We start from the raw sequence: 22,487 nt of genomic DNA on the forward strand, positions 1-22,487 counted from the left end.
GTTGGTTCCCATAAATCCAGAAAGACTCTATAGGCAAGATGCAGAATGTAGTGAATTTCTCTGAAGTATCCTGCCCAATGTTCATCTAGCTGCTTTGATTTTCCTTATTGACTAGCCAGGATCACCAAGTATCTAAATGACTGGGTATGATTCTGGCTCCTTCATCAGGAATTACAGCTATGGTCAGGTCAGCTTGACATGAAGAGAAGTCAATTGCTGAAGGCTGACCTCATCTCTGACTGATATTCTTTTGTATAATATGTATAAATTTACATGTTTTAGAAACATTTGATGAATGCTAATAGAATAGTCACCTATTAAAGATAGTTTTCTTTTTATTAGAATACTTATGTGAATATTTTTACAATTGAATGATTAAGAATAATTTTTCTCTAATTTGCACTGTTTTTTGTTTATATCTTCATGTTGTATTACAATGTAATGATGTGAAAGATGAATGTTATAAAATTTCTTACATGAGACTGTGAGTCATTTTAGCTAATTGTGTTGTTATAAAATTTAACTTATTCCAGACAGAATTCTATCACATAATAAGTGGAGCTTATATATCTTTCTCTTCATCCACAAATAGAGAGGCTCCAGGTACCATGAGATGGAATTGGATTAGACAGATTGGGTTCAAATCTGGCTCACTAGTAAGTGTCACCTAAGTTAGTCACTTCAATTCTCTGAGTTTTCACTTCTTCCTCTGTAAAATGAATCAAAATGCTTTGTGAGGAATGTACCTTACATGAACACCTGTTACAATGTACCCTATTACACCCTCTACTGCTACTTAGCAGTGACTTACAGATATACTACTTTTACTAAAAACTGAGAACACAATAATAAGGTCAAGGTTTTAAAGCAGAGGTACTCAGAGAGGTTATTTTTATTTCTTCAGCTGAGACTAGAGTTGTCCTAAGAAGAGTGCAGGTATGAAAAGGTCTGCTCTCAAATCTTGTCTCTATTATGGATCTTAGCTACTGGCAAATAATTTTTCTGAGCCTCAGTTGTATAAAAAGGAAAAGAGTGGATTGTGCTGAGGGAAATTTTGAGACAGTTTGTTTTCAATGCTATCCTACCCCTTTCTCTTCCAGTACTGTATGTAGTTCTCCTCCCCCCCCCCCACAATTAGGCTAATTAGCATAATTGTGCTAAAGGTTAAATTAAATATCCAGCGTTTAAACTTTATAAAACATATGTGGCAGATTCAGTGTTCACCAAACATTCCATTTTCTCCCCTAAGTTTCTCAGCCTTCCTCGGCGTTTAGGGCCAGATAATTTGAGTAGGACTGACCAATGGAATATGAATGGAAGTGACCCATATGACTCCTGGGCCAAGGCAGCTAAGAGCCAGTGTGCTTCCTTTAGGGCTTTCTTCCCTTGCTCCAGCGACCTGGGAAACCATGTGTTAAGAGGGTAGCATCCAAGATGGAGAGAACCTGAACCTCTGAGTGGCAGGGTCAATGAGAGCCCTTGCCCCTGCATTAGACTGTGTGATGGAGAAATAAACTTATTATGCTAGTGCACTACAACTTCAGGGATCATCAGTTACAGCACCTATATTAATAACTCCAGGAGAGAACAAGATATCCCCTTGCACTTTTATAATTATGTATTTACCTTCCTTTTGCAATGTGAACCATAGCTTAGTTTTGTCTTTTCTAGAATTTCATATACATGGAACCATATAGAATGAATCTCTTGTGTTTGGTTTCTTTTGCTCAGCATAATGTTAATGAGCCATTCTGGTTTTTGCATATTTATTCTTTTTGATTGCTAAGTATTATCCTACTGTATGGATATATCACATTTTATTTTTCCCCTTTACCAATTGTTGTACATTTGGGTTGTTTCTAGTTTGTTTGAAAAATTTGAGTATCCTGTGTGTATAAATATATTTTTGTAAAGCCCTAAAGGAAGCATAGGAGTGAAATACCTAGGAGTGAAATAGCTGGCTAGCAAGGTAAGTGTATGTTGTACTTTATAAGAAATACCAAATTGTTTCCCAGAGTAGCCATATCATTTTCTATTCTCACCAGTAATTGAGTTCCAGTTGCTGTGCATCTTCATTAGATCTTGTAGTGTGTGTGTGTGTGTGTGTGTGTGTGTGTTTTAATTTTTCTTTTTCTTTTTTAAATTTAGTTACTCTAATAGGTATTTAGTAGTATCTTATTCTGGTTTAATTTGCATTTCCCTAATGACTAATGATGTTGGGCATCTTTTCCCATGTGTATTTGCCATCCATATATCTTCTTTGGAGAAGTGTCTGTTCAAATAGTTTGACCACTTAAAAAAATCAGATTGTTTGCTTTTTTGTTGAGTTGAAAAATGTTTCTATAAAATCTGAATAGAAATCCTTTATGAAACATGATTTGCAAATATTTTCTCCTGGTCTATGGCTTGTCTTTTTATTTTCTTCACAGTGCCTTTTTGAAGGGCAGAACCATTTAGTATTAATAAAATCCAATTTATTACTTTTTTCCTTGTTTTGATTCTTATTTTTTTGTTGTTCTAAAAACCCTTTGCCTAATCCAAAGTCACAAAGATTTTATTTTGTATTTTCTTCTACAACTCTTATAGTTTTGCTGACATTTTTTAAAGTAATTTTTACTTATGGTGTGAGTTATATTTATTTTTGCATGTAGATAGCCAATTGTTCCAGCACCAAGTTTTGAAAATTTAAACCTATTTATTGGTCTGGATTTATTTTTGAATTTTCTAGTCCATTGATCTATATGTTTATATTTATGCCAGTGTCACATTAACTTGCTTACTGAAGTATTTCTTAAAATCAGATGATAGAAGTTCTTCAGCTTTGTCCTCCCACCCCATCCCAAAGTTATTTAAGCTAGTCTAAGTCTTTTGGATTTCCACATAAATTGTAGAATTAGATTGTCACTTTTTACCAAAAAACTGATACAGATTTTGATTGGAAATGCATTAAATCTGTACACCAATATAGGAAGAAATGACATCTTAACAATATTGAGCTTCCAACACATGAACACAGTATGCCTCCCCATTTATTTAGTTGTTATCTAATGTCTAGTAGCAATATTTGTAATTTTTGGTATATAGGTCTTATACATATTTTAAAAAAATATTTCCTAAGTGATTCATGTTTTCCTATGTTATCACTAACAGTATGGTTACTTTGTTCCAATTTTTCTTGTTTAATATTTGGAAATATAATTGATTTTTATATTGGCCCTGCATTGTATGAACTTGATTTCCTCCCACAGATCTGTGTCCTAAATATTAATTGTAGTGCTTCTCTGGACTTATATTTAAAGCTAATTAGCATAATTGTGCTAAAGGTTAAATTAAATACAGCTATTTAATGACTTCTCAAGGGGAATGAAAGAATTAGGATTTGAATTAAACTTTTAAGCAAAGTGGCTACAGTCATTTTTTGAAGAGGTGCAAGAAACTCAGTGTTACATTCATTCTTCCAAGTCAATCAGAATAAGCTTAAATAATTCTGATTAACAAGGAGCAGATATACAAATATTTTATTGATCATATTTGCCTCTTTCAAGGTTACAATAAAAATAAATTTATGGTTAAATATTTGTTGATAAAGGGTCACCATATTTTATTCATTTAATTTCTAATATCATCCAGCTCTCTCCCATTCTTGCCAACTCTGGCCATTTCATTGTGTCTGTGGTTAATTTATTTCTACTGAAGGAATATCTTCCAGAAGAATATGCTTGTCTGGTTAAGAGCTATAGCATATGAAAGACCATAAGTCTTTCAAAATTTCAGAAGGCTTAGAACCAAGTTTTTAATCAAAGAATATACTCATAATGTTTTTATGAATAGTTCATTTTAAAATAATGCTCATCTTATATTGATGCTGGCTTCTCTGAAATGCATATAGAGCTTTAAAATGTGCATTACTTTTTAAAATGGTCAGTTTTATTCCCCCCAAATGTTGATTTACTCAAAATAGATTTTTTCCTCCCTCTGAGACTGCATTCCAGTCTATATGTAAATTGCAACACACTCAGATTAAATTAAAATAACCGTGAATTATGGGGCAGTTCCCTCACATGAAGTCTTTTCTTACTTAACCTTTCCACATGAAAGAGAGAATCTGTATTTGGTGTCTACTGAACCTGTTTGACATTCCAGAGATGTCAGAATCCTGAAGCATACATCTTAGCCGCTCTGGGTAATGCTTTTGTTGCATAAAAGAACTAAGCTGGAGAGGGATTTGTGATATTTCAATTCTAGAAATAGTATGATGAAAAAACTAATGATCCCACACAGACTTTAGTGTTTGTGCAATGTTTATTCAGCCAAACAGAAAGCCGTTTCTCTCTGCTATTAATTCTCAGCTTTTCTTAGACGTTGGCATATAGTATTGGTGGAAAGCAATGTTTAATGTAGCATATAACATTTCATGAAACAAATGCGGGCATATGAGTGACTCACACAACTCATTTTGAAGTGAAGTACATTTCCTAAACTAAAGATTTCAGCTCTTTAATTCATATTCATTTTCACACGATAGAAAATATTTTTCTCCCCTCTCCCTTTTGTCTTGTAAATTAATCCTATATAATAAAGAGCTAATATGCTAATTAGGCCGAACAGCAGAACAACTGTCCCGACGACCTTCCAGACGAAGCCAGGGCTGCGAGGGCCGAGCCCTCTGCATGAATTTCATGCATTGGGCCTCTAGTAAGCAATAACTTAATGTAAAATCCCAAGATCTTTTCATGGGTTTGTTTTAATTATCTCAAAACAAAAAAATTTTTTGCAAATGGCACATAGTAAGCATTACCCTAACTTGCTTAAATTTGTCTTTACATTTTTCCAAGTCATTACGAACATATCATATGAAAACATTTGGAAAGGCTTGATCCACTAAGAATTCAAATTCTATTGCATGTTTTCCTCAAATCTCTTATCTATTAGTCTGTATTTTCCTGGAGAATAGGTCAGTTCTGATGAGATTGCCATTTTAGCTTCCAAGAATCACTTACACAACCTTTTTTGAAGAATTTTGGAATCAGTGTTGTTAAATCCTAAATATGGTGGCAAAGAATAGAGCTGGAGTAGATAAGAGAGACAGAGAGGAAAGAGAGAGGGGTGGGAGAGAGAGGAATTTTTGGAATCTTAGTGGAGTTCTATCAAATTGCAAATAGTTTTTGTTTGTTGTTCTTTTTTTATCTTCACCCAAGGATATGATTTTTAATGATTTTTTTAGAGGGAAAGAGGGAGAGAGACATCCCAAAACCTGGTATGTGCCCCAACCAGGAATCAGATCACCCACCTTTTGGTGTACAGGACGATGCTCCAAACAACTGAGCCACCTGACCAGGGCCCAAATGGCAAATCTTATAAAAATTACAGCACAATATTTGGCATTTATTGAACACCTACTGCAGAAAGTGCCTTCTTTAATTTGTCTTACTTAGTTGTCCCTTTTCTATGAGGTAAGCAGTCTCATTATGTCCATTGTAAAGTGGGGAAACTAAGGAATACAGATACTAAGTGGCTTCTCCAGTTTATACAACTAAGAAGTAGCAGAAATGTGTCATGAACTCAGGTTTGTCTGGCTCCTGTGCATGCTACAAATCCATCTTGCCAGTACTGCAACCAGCGCCATTAAGAGCATACATTTCTGAAAGGGCTTGTTTTCTTCTGAAATTACTCCGAATGAGGCCAAGTCTTATGTTTTTTGGTTTTATATTCCTCCGACAACTTGTTGCCAAACCCTCATCCACCCCAAAAAAACGTTGAAATCTTATTCTGGGTCTTTTGTACAAGTCTTTTTGTAAATAAAAAAAATGCAATAGAAACAGAGAGGTATTAGCTTCAAGCCAGCATGAAATCTGCCCTATGTTAGTCAGCCAAACCATGCTGACAGCCCCAGAGGGGCTTGCTCGACCAGGGTAGCAGTGTGAGAAGGATTTCAGAACTGCACTGGGCTCTCCCGGCCAAGCCCCACCTCCGTGCCTGCAAACACCCTGCTTTGACTGTGGCTGCATTTCATTAGTGAACAAGGATCAACTTTCCAACACTTTTTGTCTTTTAGAGACTGCAATAGCTGTGGTTAAAGATGTAGAAATTTTATTTAAAATAATGAAAATCTATGCTACTGTGATCCCATTCTTGTTTTCTCATTCCCCCCTCTTATTCCCATCCTTTGATTTATAAACAACCTTGTTCTTTTGTCTCAGAAAGGACAAACTGTGTTGTGCCCTGATTTCAATGAACTGCATCTGATTTCATAAATGATGACTTCTATGTAACAGAAGATATGATAAGGGGCTGTCTCAGTGGTCCCCTCTTTCTAAAGCTGGTGTAGAACAAATGGCTCTACACAGTGCTGAAGGATGCCAGCAGTATTTTCTTCCACCCGTAGTCATCAGCACTTGTATTTGCAAAGCATTCTGTCCTATTTTATGCAGGGGAATGCTATGTGGGAGTTAAATTTTAGCTAAGGTAATTATACTTCATCTGCTGAAACTTTTCACTTACCACTTTTAACGTATTCCTTCTTCCCTATTGTTCTATTGATGTCCTAAGCAACAAAAAAAATTTTTTTACATATGTCTCCTTTTTATTTTCCCCCTTGACCTTCCCCTACCCCCCCGTGTCTTGTGTCCATTGGTTATGCTTATATGCATGCATACAAGTCCTTTGTTTGATCTCTTACCCCCCGCCCCAACCCTCCCCGGCCTTCCCGCTGTAGTTTGACAGTCTGATGCTGCTCTGCCTCTGTATCTATTTTTGTTCATCACTTTATAATGGTTTTATTATCCATAAATGAGTGAGATCATGTGGTATTTTTCTTTCATTGACTGGCTTATTTCACTTAGCATAATGCTCTCCAGTTCCATCCATGCTGTTGCAAATGGTAAGAATTCCTTCTTTTTTACAGCAGCATAGTATTCCATGCAACAAAATCTTTGAGGAAGATTGAGGGAATGGTTGAGGAAAGGACCTTCTGATTAAGCCAATATTCTGATTAATTTAGTTAATGTGAAAGTCTTTTTTGTTAAGTCTTTGGAACAGTCTTTTAAATAATGATTTGTAAACATAGCATATGGAATGTAACACAATTGTGGATGGCTAAGGTGCACTCAAGGGTCTGAATTCATTTTCTAAATGCAGTTCCCGGAGAGAACTGTGCAAAGTGGCAGCCGGTGGACCACCACTCATCCTCTCCAATTCCTTTCTTACTTGGATTCAAATTCCAGCTTCTTTAGGTACTATTTCATCTTGGGAAAGTTCTTTCTTTTATCTGAGCCTCAGTTTTATCATCTGTAAAAATAATAATAACTACCTCAAAGCGATGTTGTGAAGATGAAATAAGTCGGTTCACTTTAATGCCTAGCGCAATGTCTGGCGGAGGACGAGTGCTGAGTAAGTCTAGGCTATCATTAATATGCCTTCTCTAACTTTCAGTGTTTGCTGACCTCAACACATACTTTGAAAATTACTTTCTTTGGGGTAAATACCACATAAATCAAATTGTTTTCTTGCCATTTGCCTTTTACTTTGGAAAAGAGAGTTTGGTTGTAGTGCAGGAAAAATGACTGTAGCCAGCTGGCTCTGGATTTGGGGGTACATAAAATGTTTTGTGTAATTTAACGGATGCAATGGTTTACAGAGAGTAAAAATAACTTGGTTCGGTTTGATGAATACATGTGTAAACACAAGACAGATTCGTTGGCTGACTCAAGAATGTGAATTTCAAATTCTTATTTTGGATTCACAAATATCTTTAATAATCTGCATTGTTACCTTAATGGTTTCTACAGTGAAGTGGCTCATGACTGAAGTTTGTACCTAATTCAACAATCCGCCAGTTCTTCGTTCTGTCTGTCTTTCCTCTCTTCCCTGCCCTAGATGGGCATGACAAAGGGAAGTCTGAAAAGGCTTATTTGTTCACTCACTGGTCCCTTTCTTTGGCCATCCTCTCCATGGTGGAAGGTCGATGTACAAAGGTCACCTTCCAGGGCCCCCACCATAAACACTCTGACCTCACTGCCAAATCACTTTTCCAGAGAGGGCCACCAGATCATGTGTCACTTTTATGAACTTTTGGTCTGGCAAACCTGATGTTGTGTGTCACCTCCCTCTTCCGTAAAATGTGTGCTCTTTAAGAGCACACTGTAGATGGACAGAGGTATGTTTCCAGCCTGATTTCAAAAACCTTCCTTAAAAATGGAGCAGATATTTAAAGTACCACACCACAGCAGGATCCTGGAATGTACTGGTTAGCTCCTTGTTAGCGTACTGTAGCATATGTTAGCTATTTTAAATAATGCACTAAAACAGGTTACAATTCATGAACCATTCACTGTAATGAACTCATTTAGGAAGTATATTTGAATTTCATTGAGTGGAATAAGTCTGCAATTTGATCAAGGAGTTGACTGCTTAAGTTTATGGTTTTGCTCACTTAAAAGCCAGTTTTTATTGCCTTAAATGTATTTGCTTTAACCTTATTAAATACAAAATGGTATATTGCTTACAACTTTGGCTTTACTAAAATGAATACACATGTTTTATATTTAACTTTTGAAGTATTTTAATGTTTATTCTTCATATTTTAATTAATAGTTTAAAATACTCTTTCATCCTTTAACCTCTAAAGCAATTTCATTAATAATAAAACAAAAATAAACCCTCTTCCCCAAATCAAACTAGATATTAAAGCATTCTGTAGTTTTTAATATATATATAGATCACATCATTTACTTTTCATTTACATTTATGAAGAAAGACATTCACACTCTTAATTTTTTTAATGATTAAAGTTATTTGATAACTGGTGTTTATGTGTATTGTGTAAACTTTTCTAATCATGATTTTGTTCAATGCCACAATTATCCTTAATAAGCTAAATATACATGCTTCACATCTGCAAATTATGTTATTGTAAGAGAAATACACAAAGTATGATAATTTTTGGCTTTGGGATTACAAATATTTATCCATATTTTTAAAAATGTATACTCTTCTCAAGTCTATTGATTTCTCAGTATATTTAAGTGACTGCCTAAATTTGTATCTAACAAAATTAATTCAAAATTCTTTAGTAGTAAAATTCCCCCCAAAATTCTAACTCTGATTTGGAAATGACAACTAAAACACTATATGTATTTTATGTTCAATAAAACAGTTAAGAATCCACAATATATTTGACTTTACAAATCGGAGAAACATTTTCACATGCTACTAGTTCTGATAGATTCAGTAAATTTTACTGACACTTTTATACATAACTGGTAGTTCTGATATTCTAGGAGCTTGTGGCCTATGGGAATATTATGTACATGTGAAGGAAATAATATGTATTTTACCAAATATGCAATTTCCAGTGGTAGGCAGGCTGTCATTATCTTACAAGATGAAATACCTTATAAATTTACTTATGGCTAGTGACAGGTGATTAAATGTTGTAAATAATTGTAAAAAAATAGTATGCTTTTTTTTTCTAGCTTGAATTCACCAGTGAAGTGAATGAAAAACTGGGAAAACCAAAGCATGAAATGACAGAAGCCTACATTTAGAGCACAGGGGGGAAAACTCCAGAAACTGGACTTTCAGGCATGTTGTAGTTGTGCAATGCTCACAGAGGTAGTGCTCTGTCCTATTTTCACAGACCCCCACAGAAGGATATGAATCACTCATCCCCTTTAGTTACGTTGATTAAAATTAGAATGCGAATAAGACTAATAATTATATCTGCCTTGCTTACGTCCATTTTTATTTCAGTGTGGAAGAAACTTGGTACAAAACCATCCTGGCTCATGTAATGAGTGGCAAACTCAACACTGGCAAGCTCATGAGATGATTTTTTTTATGTGATTGCCCAGTCTGAGCAAACTACAGCATCTTCCCCTGGACTAGTTTTGGAGGGGTGAAAATCTGTCACTTCTTACACTGAATAGTTTTTCTTCCCTCCCAGCAGCATTTCCAGTGGCTGGCCATCTTTCGTGGGAGTGCAGCATTAAGATGAGGGAGGCCATCCAGTCTGCTAAGTTCACTTAGTAGCTCTCTCACACCAGGTCCCCCAGTACTCTCATGTCAAATTTGAGGCTTGACAATGGTCAGATTTGAGAGCAGGCACTGAATAGTTGAATCTATAACTGTTAAATCTGGGAATGAAAAGGGACGTCACTATTGCCTCTGAGCAGTTTATTCTTAAATGCAAATAACCCTGGGAGGACACATTGAGTTGTTATAGGTCGCCTTTTCCTTACCGCAAAGGTATAAATTAGGCTCTCCTGTGGCTATTTAGGTGGAGTCTCTGAGATAAACTGTCAAATCATTTGAAACACAGTTTGTGGTACTGGGTGAGGATGATCAACTTTGAGGGGCTAAAGAGATATTAGGAATGGGTCATTTTTAGGCAGATGATAATGGCCAGAATAGCTAGCATTTATAGAGTGCTTACCATGTGCCAGACCTTACCCTAAGGCTCTTTACATACACTGACCCTTCACAAAAACCTTATGAAGTTGATTCTACTAATATCCCCTTCTACAGGTGATGAACTAAGGTAAGAGAGGTTAAATAAACCCAAGGTCACAGTAAATGACAGTGGGGATTTGAATCCAGGTAGCCTGTCTCTAGAGCAGCGGTTCTCAATCTGTGGGTCGCGACCCCTTTGGCAGTCAAACGACCCTTTCACAGGGGTCGCCTAAGACCATCCTGCATATCAGATATTTACATTACGATTCATAACAGTAGCAACATTACAGTTATGAAGTAGCAACAAAAATAATTTTATGGTCGGGTCACAACATGAGGAACTGTATTTAAAGGGCCAGAAGGTTGAGAACCACTGCTCTAGAGCTTAAGCAATACTGTCTATTCACCTGGTCCCTTGTGAAGAACAGTGAAAACCTGGTGTGAAAACTAATGATGGTAAAAGAGCCCAGAAAAAGAGTGTAAGAGGCCCACCAGCTAAATCACATAGTTCAATTTTGCTTCAGATCAGTTTTACAATCATTCCAGGGAAGGAGATGGTCTTGCTCTCGATTTCTTCCAGAATTAGAAATCTGTGTCTTATTTCAGCTCTGTTAAGACATGCCATGTTGGACAAGTTTAACTTTTCACTATATCTCAGATTGATTTACAAATAAACAAATTGGTTCTATGAAGAAATAAATCTATTTACTTTTAAATGTGAAGTACTCATTCTATCTGACGGTGTGTACCATTGGTTTTGATAACTTATTTTTGTTTTAATATTTTGTTTAATATTTGGAAACAACCAAAAAAGCCAAGTAGCCCAAATAAAACTACCCTTTAAAAAAGCCTGTGGAGAAGGAGATTTAAAACAGGTAAACTTTTAAATAATCATTTTTATTTCATTATATGTCTTATCTTCAAGGTAAGGTGGAAAGTTGGTGAGATTGTCTAGATAATTCTTAAGGAGAGATTGACTATTTGTGTCCATATGCCCTGATAAATAAGAACAAGAATGGCTAGTCTGCCCTAACATATGTGGGTTTCTTTGATTCATTGACTGATTGATTGACTGCTTTTTGGCATTAAATCTATTTTTCTCCTAAATCCTCAGGAAAATTTACAATGAGCATATAAGCCAACTGTGGTTTCTAAAAATTTGCTTTTCTTTTTAAATTGAAAGACATTTGGTGAATTCTCTGTTCTAAAAATGGCAATTTAGGAAGGAACATTCTGGGATTGATTTTAGGATCATGCTTCAGTTCTAAATTTCACTTTGCCAAGAGATATTGGTCACATTCCATCAGTTTGTGCTGTGCTTTGGAACTTGGAACTTCCCATCACTGAAAGTCATTACCATATATTGCTCTGGGAAATAACTGTGTAGCTGTCAGTAGTTTCCAGGAAAATTATTCTACTCACTTTCCTGTTCTGAATCAACAAACAGGTTGATTATACAAATCAGGCCCCTGGGTAAATGTCTCTATGATGAGGTCCAGCCTGGGGAGTAGGAAGAGTGGGAGTAGGGTTGGATCCATGAGAGTAGATACTTCTTTAAAGTTATATGACAAGGCTCAGCCAAATCATCTCAAATATTGCTTTCAGAAGGGTCAGACTTTAAAGTTCAAGGTAGTATAAATTGTTTCAGAGGGGTCAGACTTTTTGCTGCAAATGGAAAGTTGTTTTTTAGCCTAATATCCTTTGGAGGGACTGGTCTTCTGGATGATGGCACGTAGGCGCATGACCAAATTAATAGTAGTAAGTGGATAGCAGAAAGCCAGAATCAGCCCATTCAGATGAGTCAAGACCTAATCAAGTGGCATATCAGCAAGGTAAAGTTAAAGAGCATTTGGAAAGAACCACCAATGCCAAGGTTTCTTTGCATGAAATATAGCACAAGTTCAGGCTTCTAAACTCTACATACCCCTGACCTTTGGCTCTTTTATGTCTCTATTTTTCTAGACTGACAGACCACATGCCAATGTGCAACCCAGAATCCCTCACCCTTGTGATTTATGGCTTACAGCTGCTTCAGGGTCTCAGACATGGCAGCTGCTTTTCAGATGTCTTCAAACCGGAGGGAGAGTGTTAATGTGAACTTGAGTGGCTGCAGAAGAGAGAAAGAAAAGTTGATGAAAAAAAATCATCTGAATGCAGCACCAAAGCTTTCCATTGATCTTTGCCTTCAGGGCCAAGCAAAATGTTTGGTTTATTTCCTAAGCTAATTAGGTGTGTGAAAGGCTACTTGGCATCTGCTATTGACTGAACCCAACAAAAGTGATCACCAGATTGGTTAATCAATAAGAGATCAATAGCAAGCATGTGATTGGATTAGCCATTTGATCAATGCTGTGTGCTAATATATTAACAAGCAAATTACTGAGCAGCCCTTAAGAGCAGAATGCTGACTCTGATTGCATTACAAACTCATGCGATCTAATGACCCGCCAAGAGCAAGGGGTTACTTATACAAATCGAGACATGACAGTATTTTTTTCTTGAAGATTTCCTCCCTCCTAAAGAAAATGCTTTCTTAAGGGAGATTCAAATTAAATTACAATTAGCAAGCAATTGCACTGGGACACCTAATTTCCAAGCAGATATCATTCATAAGGAGGAGGTGGGTGGGCAAGTCCAGATAAAATAACCTAAAGAACTTTTAACAAAACCCAGGTAAATATCAAAAAGGGCAAACACAAAGCATGCCAAAATAGTCGCTAATATTTTTTCAACAGCGTTTTGGTAAATGAAGTCCCAGTTTGGATATACAGAGCTCTTTCATGATGGAATCTAACAGTACTTGATCTTTATCAAAATCATATATGTCTTCCCAGCTCCCATTCTTGTTTTAAGGTAACCTTTTACCTTAACTATTTCAATCTCAAAATGGGTAAACAATGAGATACATCTCTGTGTGTGTGTGTGTGTGTGTGTGTGTGTGTGTGTGTCCACACACAGAGTGAAGGATTGTGTCTAACATGGAAAAGTGCACTTTCAAAAGAAAAAAGAGAAACTTATAAGCAATAGGATGTGAAGGAGTAAAGAGAATGTTCTCACTTTTTGACTCCTTGGAACTTGTTACTATTATATGATTCTATAAGTGACTTTACAAGAGTCAAAAGCCACAACACAGAGCTTTTCCCCTGCCCTGCCTTCCCCCACCATTAGGTGAACCATTTATTCAATTGACTGTGCTCCTTCTGACTCCCTCAGTGGAGACACCAGGCAAGCCTTTGCTCACTTCCCCTCTTAATCCTTTTCCTTTTAAGAACCTTTTCTTCCCTTTGCCTCAGGGAAAGCTGAATGGATTAGTTTGAATTCTCCAGTGTTATTTGCAGATTGGAAAGGTCTCCCCAGGCCTGGAGGCAGAGTGGCAGCCTGAGCAAGGCGGGGCGGGCTCCTGTGGTGTGAAGCCTCTAGTCCTGACAGGCTGGCCGCCAGGCCCAGGCAGGGAGCAGCTGACAAAACAGCCAGCCAGGCCGCTGGAGCTGAGGAGCAAGAGGGTAGAGGCTGTCAATCAGCATCACAGAAGTACAGTCAGGGAATACAATATCTGATGGAGCCCTGTCAGTTTCAAGACTTTAAGGTGAACCAAGGTTGGTTTCCTGAGGCTGAAATGCCTAGTAACTCAGGGGTATGTACTAGGGGCCACTTGACAGGCAAATTCCATGGCTTTTAATTTTTATACCTTCATACTGTGGAACCCAAGTAGCTACTTTAACTCCATCAAGAACACCTAATGATGTACTTAATGAGAACTACTTTTTCTATTTGAATGGAACTGCTGATGTACAATTATCACAGCGATGGCAGTCCTCTCAGACCCATTCCTTCATGGTGTCGCCTTGTGTGGAAAGCCCTGTTCTATGTTTTTAAACACTTGTTGGGCCTACCAAAGCATAAGTACAGGGAGCTAGCCATATACAGTTAAAGAGCTTAGCTTTCTTTAAATATGTCAGCGCATGGAAGTATGAAGTCATCACATTTATTGTTGATGGAATCCAACCCAACACTTGCCCAGAGTGAGATTTTGCAGATAAATGACAAAACTTGGGATCTGACAAAGCCTCCATTACATTAACATATGGTGTAATGAGATAATAATCTGTGCTACAAAATTAATTCTTTCAACTTATCAGTTACTACATTCATGGTAAGGAGCACATACTCTGAGAAAGCAATAAAAGTCCATCTAATTAAATGCCATGATCATCAAAAACATTTCAACAGAGCAGTTAAAGAATATCCCACATCTCATAAATGCCAGACAGGTGACTATAATGCTATAAACCCCTTATTGCAGTGTTACTGGTTAATGTCTCTGACATTATTCTACTCTTCCCTTCTGTAGTGTTATTAATTTGAAGCTTTAAGTGCTAGCATCCTAAGTATTTCTCCAGAAAGAACCAGCTGCATGGCTCTGGGTGATAATGATTATTATTATTATTTATGATAGACAGCATTGGAGGACAAGCTTCTTACTCATCTCTGTGTATGATTTTGTAATATACTGGTTTGCAGGGAGAATTGAGAAGAGTGCATGATAATCAGCAAAAAAAAATTGCCAATGTCTAGTAATTCATTCAAGATTTGTAGCTATTTTACTTGAGAAAGACAATAAAATCTTAAGTGACTTGATAAACATAATCATTAGACTCTATTACACCCTGAACATCACCTAAAGTATATGCATCTTCTAATCAACAGTTTCTTTTTTTAAAATATGTGTGGTTTCTAAACTGTCTCACTTTACCTACTTCTGTGTTGAGTTTAATGACAGCTCATATTAAAGTTTTAATGTGATGTTTTCGTTGAGAAGGCTATGACTTGTTCCAGTAGGTAGCTCATGTGTTATCATGTGAAGGGCTAATGATTAATCAAGATGAAAAGGCAGGGATGGGGGTTAACTGAAGCATACATGCATGATTGATGTGGTTTACAGGAAGGGAGACGGTTCTGATAGGGAAACGTTACAAAATACTAGTTAGTGATCTTCACACTCATTAGGATGACTAATTAGAATGACTACTAAAAACATACCAGAAAATGGCAAGTGTTAATTAGCAAGGACTGGAGAAATTGGAGCCCATGTACAATATTGGTGGGAGTGTAAAAAAAAAGCCACTATGAAAAACAGTATGATCGCTCCACAAAAAATTAAAAATAGAATTACCATACCATCCATCAATTCCACTTTTAGGTATATACCCAAAATAATTGAAAGCAGGGACTCAGACATTTACCCTAATATACATCCATGTTCATAGCAGCATTATTCACAATAGCCAAAAGGTTTAGGCAACCCAAGTGTCCATCAATGGGTGAATGGATAAAACAAAATGTGGCATATACACAAAATAGAATATTATTCAGCCTTAAAAATGAAGAAATTCTAACACATGCTGCAACATGGATGAATCTTGAGGACATTAAGCCAGTCACAAAAGGACAAATATTGTATAATTTTATTTATGAGATATCTAGAATAGTCAGATTCATAGAGGTAGACAGTAGAATGGTGATGCTAGGTGCTGGGAGGAGGAGGAAATGGGGAATCACTGCTTAATGGGTACAGAGGTTCAGTTTGAGAATATGAAAAAAGTTCCAAAATGAATAATGGTAATGGCCCTCAGTAGTTAAAGTGGTCAATTTTATGTTACACATAGTATACCACAGTTAAAAAATACTAGTTAGGCTCTGGCTGGACCAGCATCCTGTACACTCAAAGGTCGCAGGTTCAATTCCTTGTCTGGGCACATACCCCAGCTAGGGCTTGTGCAGGAGGCAATAGATGTTTCACTCTCTCATTGATGTTTCTCTCTCTTCCTCTCTCTCTCCATCTCCCTTCCTCTCTCTCTCTCAAAAGTCAATAAAAGCATGTCCTCAGGTGAGAATTTTTTAAAAGGTACTAGTTAGGGGACAATCTGTAGAGCTATCTATGACCACACCTCTCTTCCTGCTTTTTAAGGAGCGGAAGGAAGCATGCTCCATGTTTCCTCCTTTTGGGGGGTTGGGGGTGGGGGCTCAGGCTGGAGGAAAATATTTCTCATTCCTGTGCTGCCCTTGGTGCCTGGGAGTGAGGTTTGAAGGAAATTGCGAACACGGAGTTGAACCGGTCATGCTGACCTCAGTCAGCTTTCCAGAGTAAGGTTTATACTGCACACCGGTGGATGCAGCCTAGTAAAAGCTGCCTCTGCTGCATCGAGGGGCTGCAAAAAGCAGAGTTGGAACTTCCAGCTTTTAACCTTCATTTTTATTTTCTGAGTTATTATGTACGAGGCTCTATTATAAGCTCCACTTTGCTCAAGATCAAGTCCCACATCCTCAGTAGTTGTGGTCATTCCAGCCCTTGCCCAGTTACTGTCTACAGACTGCCATGCTAATGGGTGATGTCTGTCTTAGGAGTTAGGGCTGTAATACCAACAAACCAGTGTCCTTCAAAGACATGTCATTGATCAGTGAGTTCTAAGTTTTTTTCATTTTTTGAATCGCATTTATATTTTTGCCTTGCATTGTAGGGGAACAAAAGTTGCATTCCTTTATGAATATCATTGAATGATCATGATAAATACTACTTCTTCAATGCACATAGCACCTGCAATTTATGTAGCCGTTTTATCTACTATCTTAAACTGACCATCCTGTACTCTACCATTTTGAGATTTGCTTTTGTTTTTCATATATTTTATGAGAGAGACTTTGGGTCTAAGCTTTATACATTGGAATTACTTGATATTTACCCTTATTTTAAAAGTGTGATCTATTTGATACATTTAAGAGAATATATGTGATATGGATAAATTGTGGAGCATAATAATGAAATGGATGTCTGTGACCTGACCATCCAAGTTAAGGCTTGGGATAATACCAGGTTTGCTTGAACAAGCTTCTTACTTCTTCTGAATCCCATGTAACCACTCAGATAATAACACTAATCTAATTTTATTTTTTCATATTTTGTTTTAGGTTTTCCATCATAATTTAGCCCCTCTATGCCCTCTTCTACCCACCCCATCACCACACTATTGTCTGTGACCATGAGTTCTCTTTTTTTCTTTTTTGCTCATTTCCTCCACCCCCGTCAACACCCACAACCACCACCACCACCACCACCAGAGCTGTCTGCCTGCTCTCTATCTATGAATCTGTCTCTATTTTGCTTGGTAGTTCAGTTTGTTCATTAAATGCCACATATGCGTGAAATCATACAGCACTTCTCTTTCCCTGGCGGGCTTATTTCACTTAGCATAATGTTCTCCAGGTCCATCCATGCTGTCACAAAGGGTAAAATTTTCTTCCTTTTTATGGCAGAGTAATACTAACCTAATTTTAAAAATCAGACTCTTCCTTTTCTCCTGCATATGTATACATATATAAGCAATGCATTATTTGATTTGAATATTTAAAATGTTACTGTGTTACATATATTGCTGAAACTTGCTTTTCTCACTCATTATGTTTCTGAAATTAACCCTATTTGACAACAGTAGCTATAGTTCCATTCATTTTACAGATGTGTGATATTCCATTGTTTGAATACACCACAATATGTTTATCCATTCTCCTGTTGAAAATTCAGGTTGTTTTCAGTATTTTTTGTTTTGTTTTGTTACTCTGAACATGGATGTTGTGAACAGTTCTGTGCTTGCCTTCTGGTGCACTGTGGAAAAGTTTTTCTAAGATGCAGGTGGGAGAAGAAATGCTGGATTATAGGCCAAGTTAGTGTCAATTATCAATTTTTTTTTAAAGATAAAACAAGTGGAAACTGACTTCTAATCCTGACCACACATGCACCATTTCTAATCTGTTTCCCTAGTTTTTTGTTAACAGTCTCTCTAATTTACCTTTTATAAACTATGGTGCCTCCTTTTACTCCAAAGAAATGCCTTTTCTATCCTAGTATTTGAATATTTTCCCCAGAGAAGAGCTCTGCTTCCCTATATTGTACTTTTCCAGTTGATCTTCAAGCCCAAGTGAAGGTAATTCCCATCCTCTACTTCCAACTCCCAACAATCCCAAAGCTTTTTAACTGAATGTTTCTAGTTTATTTAGAAATTAATTCCAACCATTAAGCACCACTTTAGTATTTATATTGAATAATTAATTTCTGTAAAAAGTAGCAATTAAGAAATATACAAGCATATTTAATGCAACCTGCAAATACTCTAGCCATGAGTTTAAAGCATCAGTATTTCAATTAGGTTTTTCATTCATTTAATCAATTTATATTTATTAAGTGCTCAATATGGAATGGACACTGCAGTAACTACTGGGGACATAGCAACGAACAAAACAGGCAAGATCTAGGCCAATGATGGCGAACCTTTTGAGCTCGGCGTGTCAGCATTTTGAAAAACCCTAACTTAACTCTGGTGCCGTGTCACATATAGAAATTATAGAAATTTTTTGATATTTGTAAAACAAAGACTTATAAAAACAAAGTATATTTTTTGATATTTGCAAAAACAAAGACTTATATTTTTGATATTTATTTTATATATTTAAATGCCATTTAACAAAGAAAAATCAACCAAAAAAATGAGTTCGCGTGTCACCTCTGACATATGTGTCATAGGTTCGCCATCACTGATCTAGGTAATAACTAACTGTGATTAGCTTCATGAGAAAGGAAGAAGTGCTATGTTATTTTAGTGCAATGGGGGACCACCCAAATCTATAGGTACAGGGAGTGGAGGCCAAGGAAGCCTTCCTGAGAGAAAGGACACTCAGATGAGACCTGCAGGATGCAGGCTGGGGATCCAGGTTAGAGAGGCCCAAGGTGGAAGGAACATTCTCAGCTGAGGAAATTACCCAAAGCCCTAAGAGCTGTGGGAGTGAGGGGTGAGAGGATTTTGAGAAGGCAGCCTAAAAAGGTAGGCAGAAGTTAGACCAGGTAGAATTTCAAAAACAAATGAAATATTTTGGCTCCCCCCACCCCCACCCAGGTAGATCAGCAGAATGACTTGATCAAATTAATGTTTTAAATCTATTATCTGGTAGCTCTACGGAGACTATATTAAAGGGGTGCAATTGTTAGGAGTGGGGAGGCCTCTTAAGAGTTATATTACGCTGAGAGAGGAAGGGACTTGGCCTGGGGTGGTGAATGAGGGTAATGAAGAAAACCGTGTAAATTTGAGAAAGTTATAGAAGCTGAAACCAGCAGGACATGGTGATTGATCATATGTGGGAAGAAGGCAAAGATGAGGAAAGTGTTAAGGAGACATCCTGGCTTCTGGCTTGAGTATTAATCTATTGCCCTGTAACCAAACACAGAATAGGTTCTACTCTGGTACTAGAAGAAGAGAAACGGAGCTGTTTGACTGGTACAACCAGGGAAAAGGAAATTGCCAACATGTTTCACAATGGAGATAATACTAGAAGCCAATGTCTGTCTGTCTGTGAATAACTTGCTTCACCTTTTTCTCATATTCCTTTCCTGTTCATGCTCCTCTCCACCCACAACACAGTCCTCAGCTCTTTCATTCTGAACCCTTCCCTCCACCAGAACGTGCCTCTAACACCGTCTCCTGGGTCCTGTTTTCTGCACAAGCAAATCATTTCTCCTTCTGCTGAGCGTCCCTGGCATATGCTGCCTGCTTCTACTGACACAGCTCATCATACTAATCTGTTTCATTCACCCAACCTGATTGCAAGCCCTTGGAGGCAGGAACCGTGTTTTACAAGCATTTTACAGTCGTAATCTCTGCTTCCTTCCACCTCTCGCCACTCCGCAGCAGCACTGAAACACCCTGGCTCCCACGGATGTGCTATCTACATTGGTGGTTAATCCAGAGGCCCAGGACTTACTATTTCGTAATCTACTTGGTCAACTCACAAAGAGATTTTGACTGTAAAGTTAGCAATGTAATATCTCTCAGGAATATGTTCATGTTTATTGCTATTTGTAAAATAGAACAATCAAGTTTCACAGTATCTACATGACCAAACACAAAGCAGGTAAAAAACTTGGTGTTTACTTTTGGCTCAGAATAAAAAATATAGCAAATATTCATATCTGTTGGATTCTGGGCAAAATTTTCTGGAGAAATTTAAACATGTTGTATTCCAAAATAGTGCACGTGAACTCCATAGATTTCTAAAAGCTATTTTGTAAATGTGATTTATGTCTCAATGGAGAATTATATCTCAATAGCCTTGATTAATATTTTTCTTTATTCAAAATAAAATTATATACACATATATATTCACACATATATGAATACATATATATGCATACAAAAATGTTTTGTGCAAAGATAAAAGGCAAGAGCTAATTTGAAGTAGTGATGTGTAATTTAAAAATTTAGGCCTATAATCTAAATTTTAAAGTTTAAATCTACTAATTTAAGTTATTTTTCTTCCCTTATAGAAGAAACAGTATACCCACAATTTTATAGTGTGTATTTGTATTAATGCTTAACTTATGCACAGCCTATATTTAATGATGTGAAATAATAGGTCACCATTTGTTTATTACGCAGACTCTCTTTCTAAAACTTATCTTTACTATTGAAAGTATTACAGCCTGGCCGGTGTGGCTCAGCAGTTGAGCATAGATCTATGAGCCAAGAGGTCATAGTTCGATTTCTGGTCAGGGCACATGCCAGGATTTTGGGCTTGATTCCCAGTACCCATGGCGTGCAGGAAGCAGCCAATCAATGATTCTCTCTCATCATTGATGTTTCTATTTTTCTCTCCCTCCCCCTTCCTCTCTGAAATCAATAAAAATCTTTTTTTAAAAAGAAAGTATTACAGATGTCTCCTTCCTTTCCATTCATCGCCCTCAGGCCTTCACCGCACTATTGTTTGTGTCCACGAGTTATGCATATATGCACATAAGTTTTTTGGTTAATCTCTTTCTGCTTCCCCCTCCCATCTTCCCTCTGAGATTACTCAGTCTGTTCCATGCTTCTGTGTCTCTGGATCAATTTTGTTCATCAGTTTATTTTGTTCATTAGATTCCACATTTGAGTGAGATCATATCCTACTCGTCTTTCTCTGACTGGCTTATTTTGCTTAGCATAATACTCTCCAGGTCCCTCCATGCTGTCTCAAAGTGTAAGAGATCTTTCTTTTTCACAGCTGCATGGAATTCCATTCTGTAAAAGTACCACTTCTTTTTTATCCACTCATCTACTAATGGGCACTTGGGCTGTTTCCAGATCTTAGCTATTATAAATAGCGCTCTATAAACATAGGGGTGCATACATTCTTTCTGATGTATTACACAGACTCTTGATTGAGAAATAGTCTAAGTTGTTTAAAGATGCCAATGCTTTTATAATTATATAGTATTTTATTTAAATGTTGGCATAATCTTTTGAAGAAAGATTCTACTTTTAACAGGTTTATATAAGGCCAACCAAGACTCCGGAAGTTTAATGTCTGTCCAAAGTCACGTTCGTAAATAAACTTGGAGAAGCATCATGATGTCTTGCCTCTCAGGCTAGCAGTGCTTTTATCCACTTCATGTCACTACTGCATCCCTAATGTGTCTTAGTCACATCTCTGTGGAATCCAAAAGAACCTAGTGATGACCCATTGAATCATTTTGTGTGTGTGTGTGTGTGTGTGTGTGTGTGGAAAGCATTCCAAATTTTGGTCTAGTTCCAGATTTAATTGGCTAAAATAAATGTTGGACTTGGTTTTTCAAAATGTAAAAAACCATTTGACTTGGTTTTTCAAAATGTAAAAAACCTTTAAGATATCACATTATCTTCTTTTGAAACAATAGCATGAAATCCAGTAGGATTTTATAGTTTGAAAATGAAGAAAGACTTCTAATTTAGCTAAAGAGAAATTATAAAATATTTTAATTATCCTGAAAGTGAATATTAATTATTGTTTCACTTTTAAATAAATGATTCCTATTATTTATATTAATACATTATTGATAATTACAGTTTCTTAGTACATACAAATTTTTATGAAATTTATTATATTTGAACTATAGAATAATAGTGCTTATAAACAAAGTTAAAAAAAAACCCCACACACAAAACAACCCAAGTGATACCTCAAGAAACAGCATGTACTTG

The sequence above is a fragment of the Myotis brandtii genome, unplaced genomic scaffold, assembly GCF_000412655.1.
Source record: "Myotis brandtii unplaced genomic scaffold, ASM41265v1 scaffold8, whole genome shotgun sequence".
Lineage (NCBI taxonomy): Eukaryota > Metazoa > Chordata > Mammalia > Chiroptera > Vespertilionidae > Myotis > Myotis brandtii.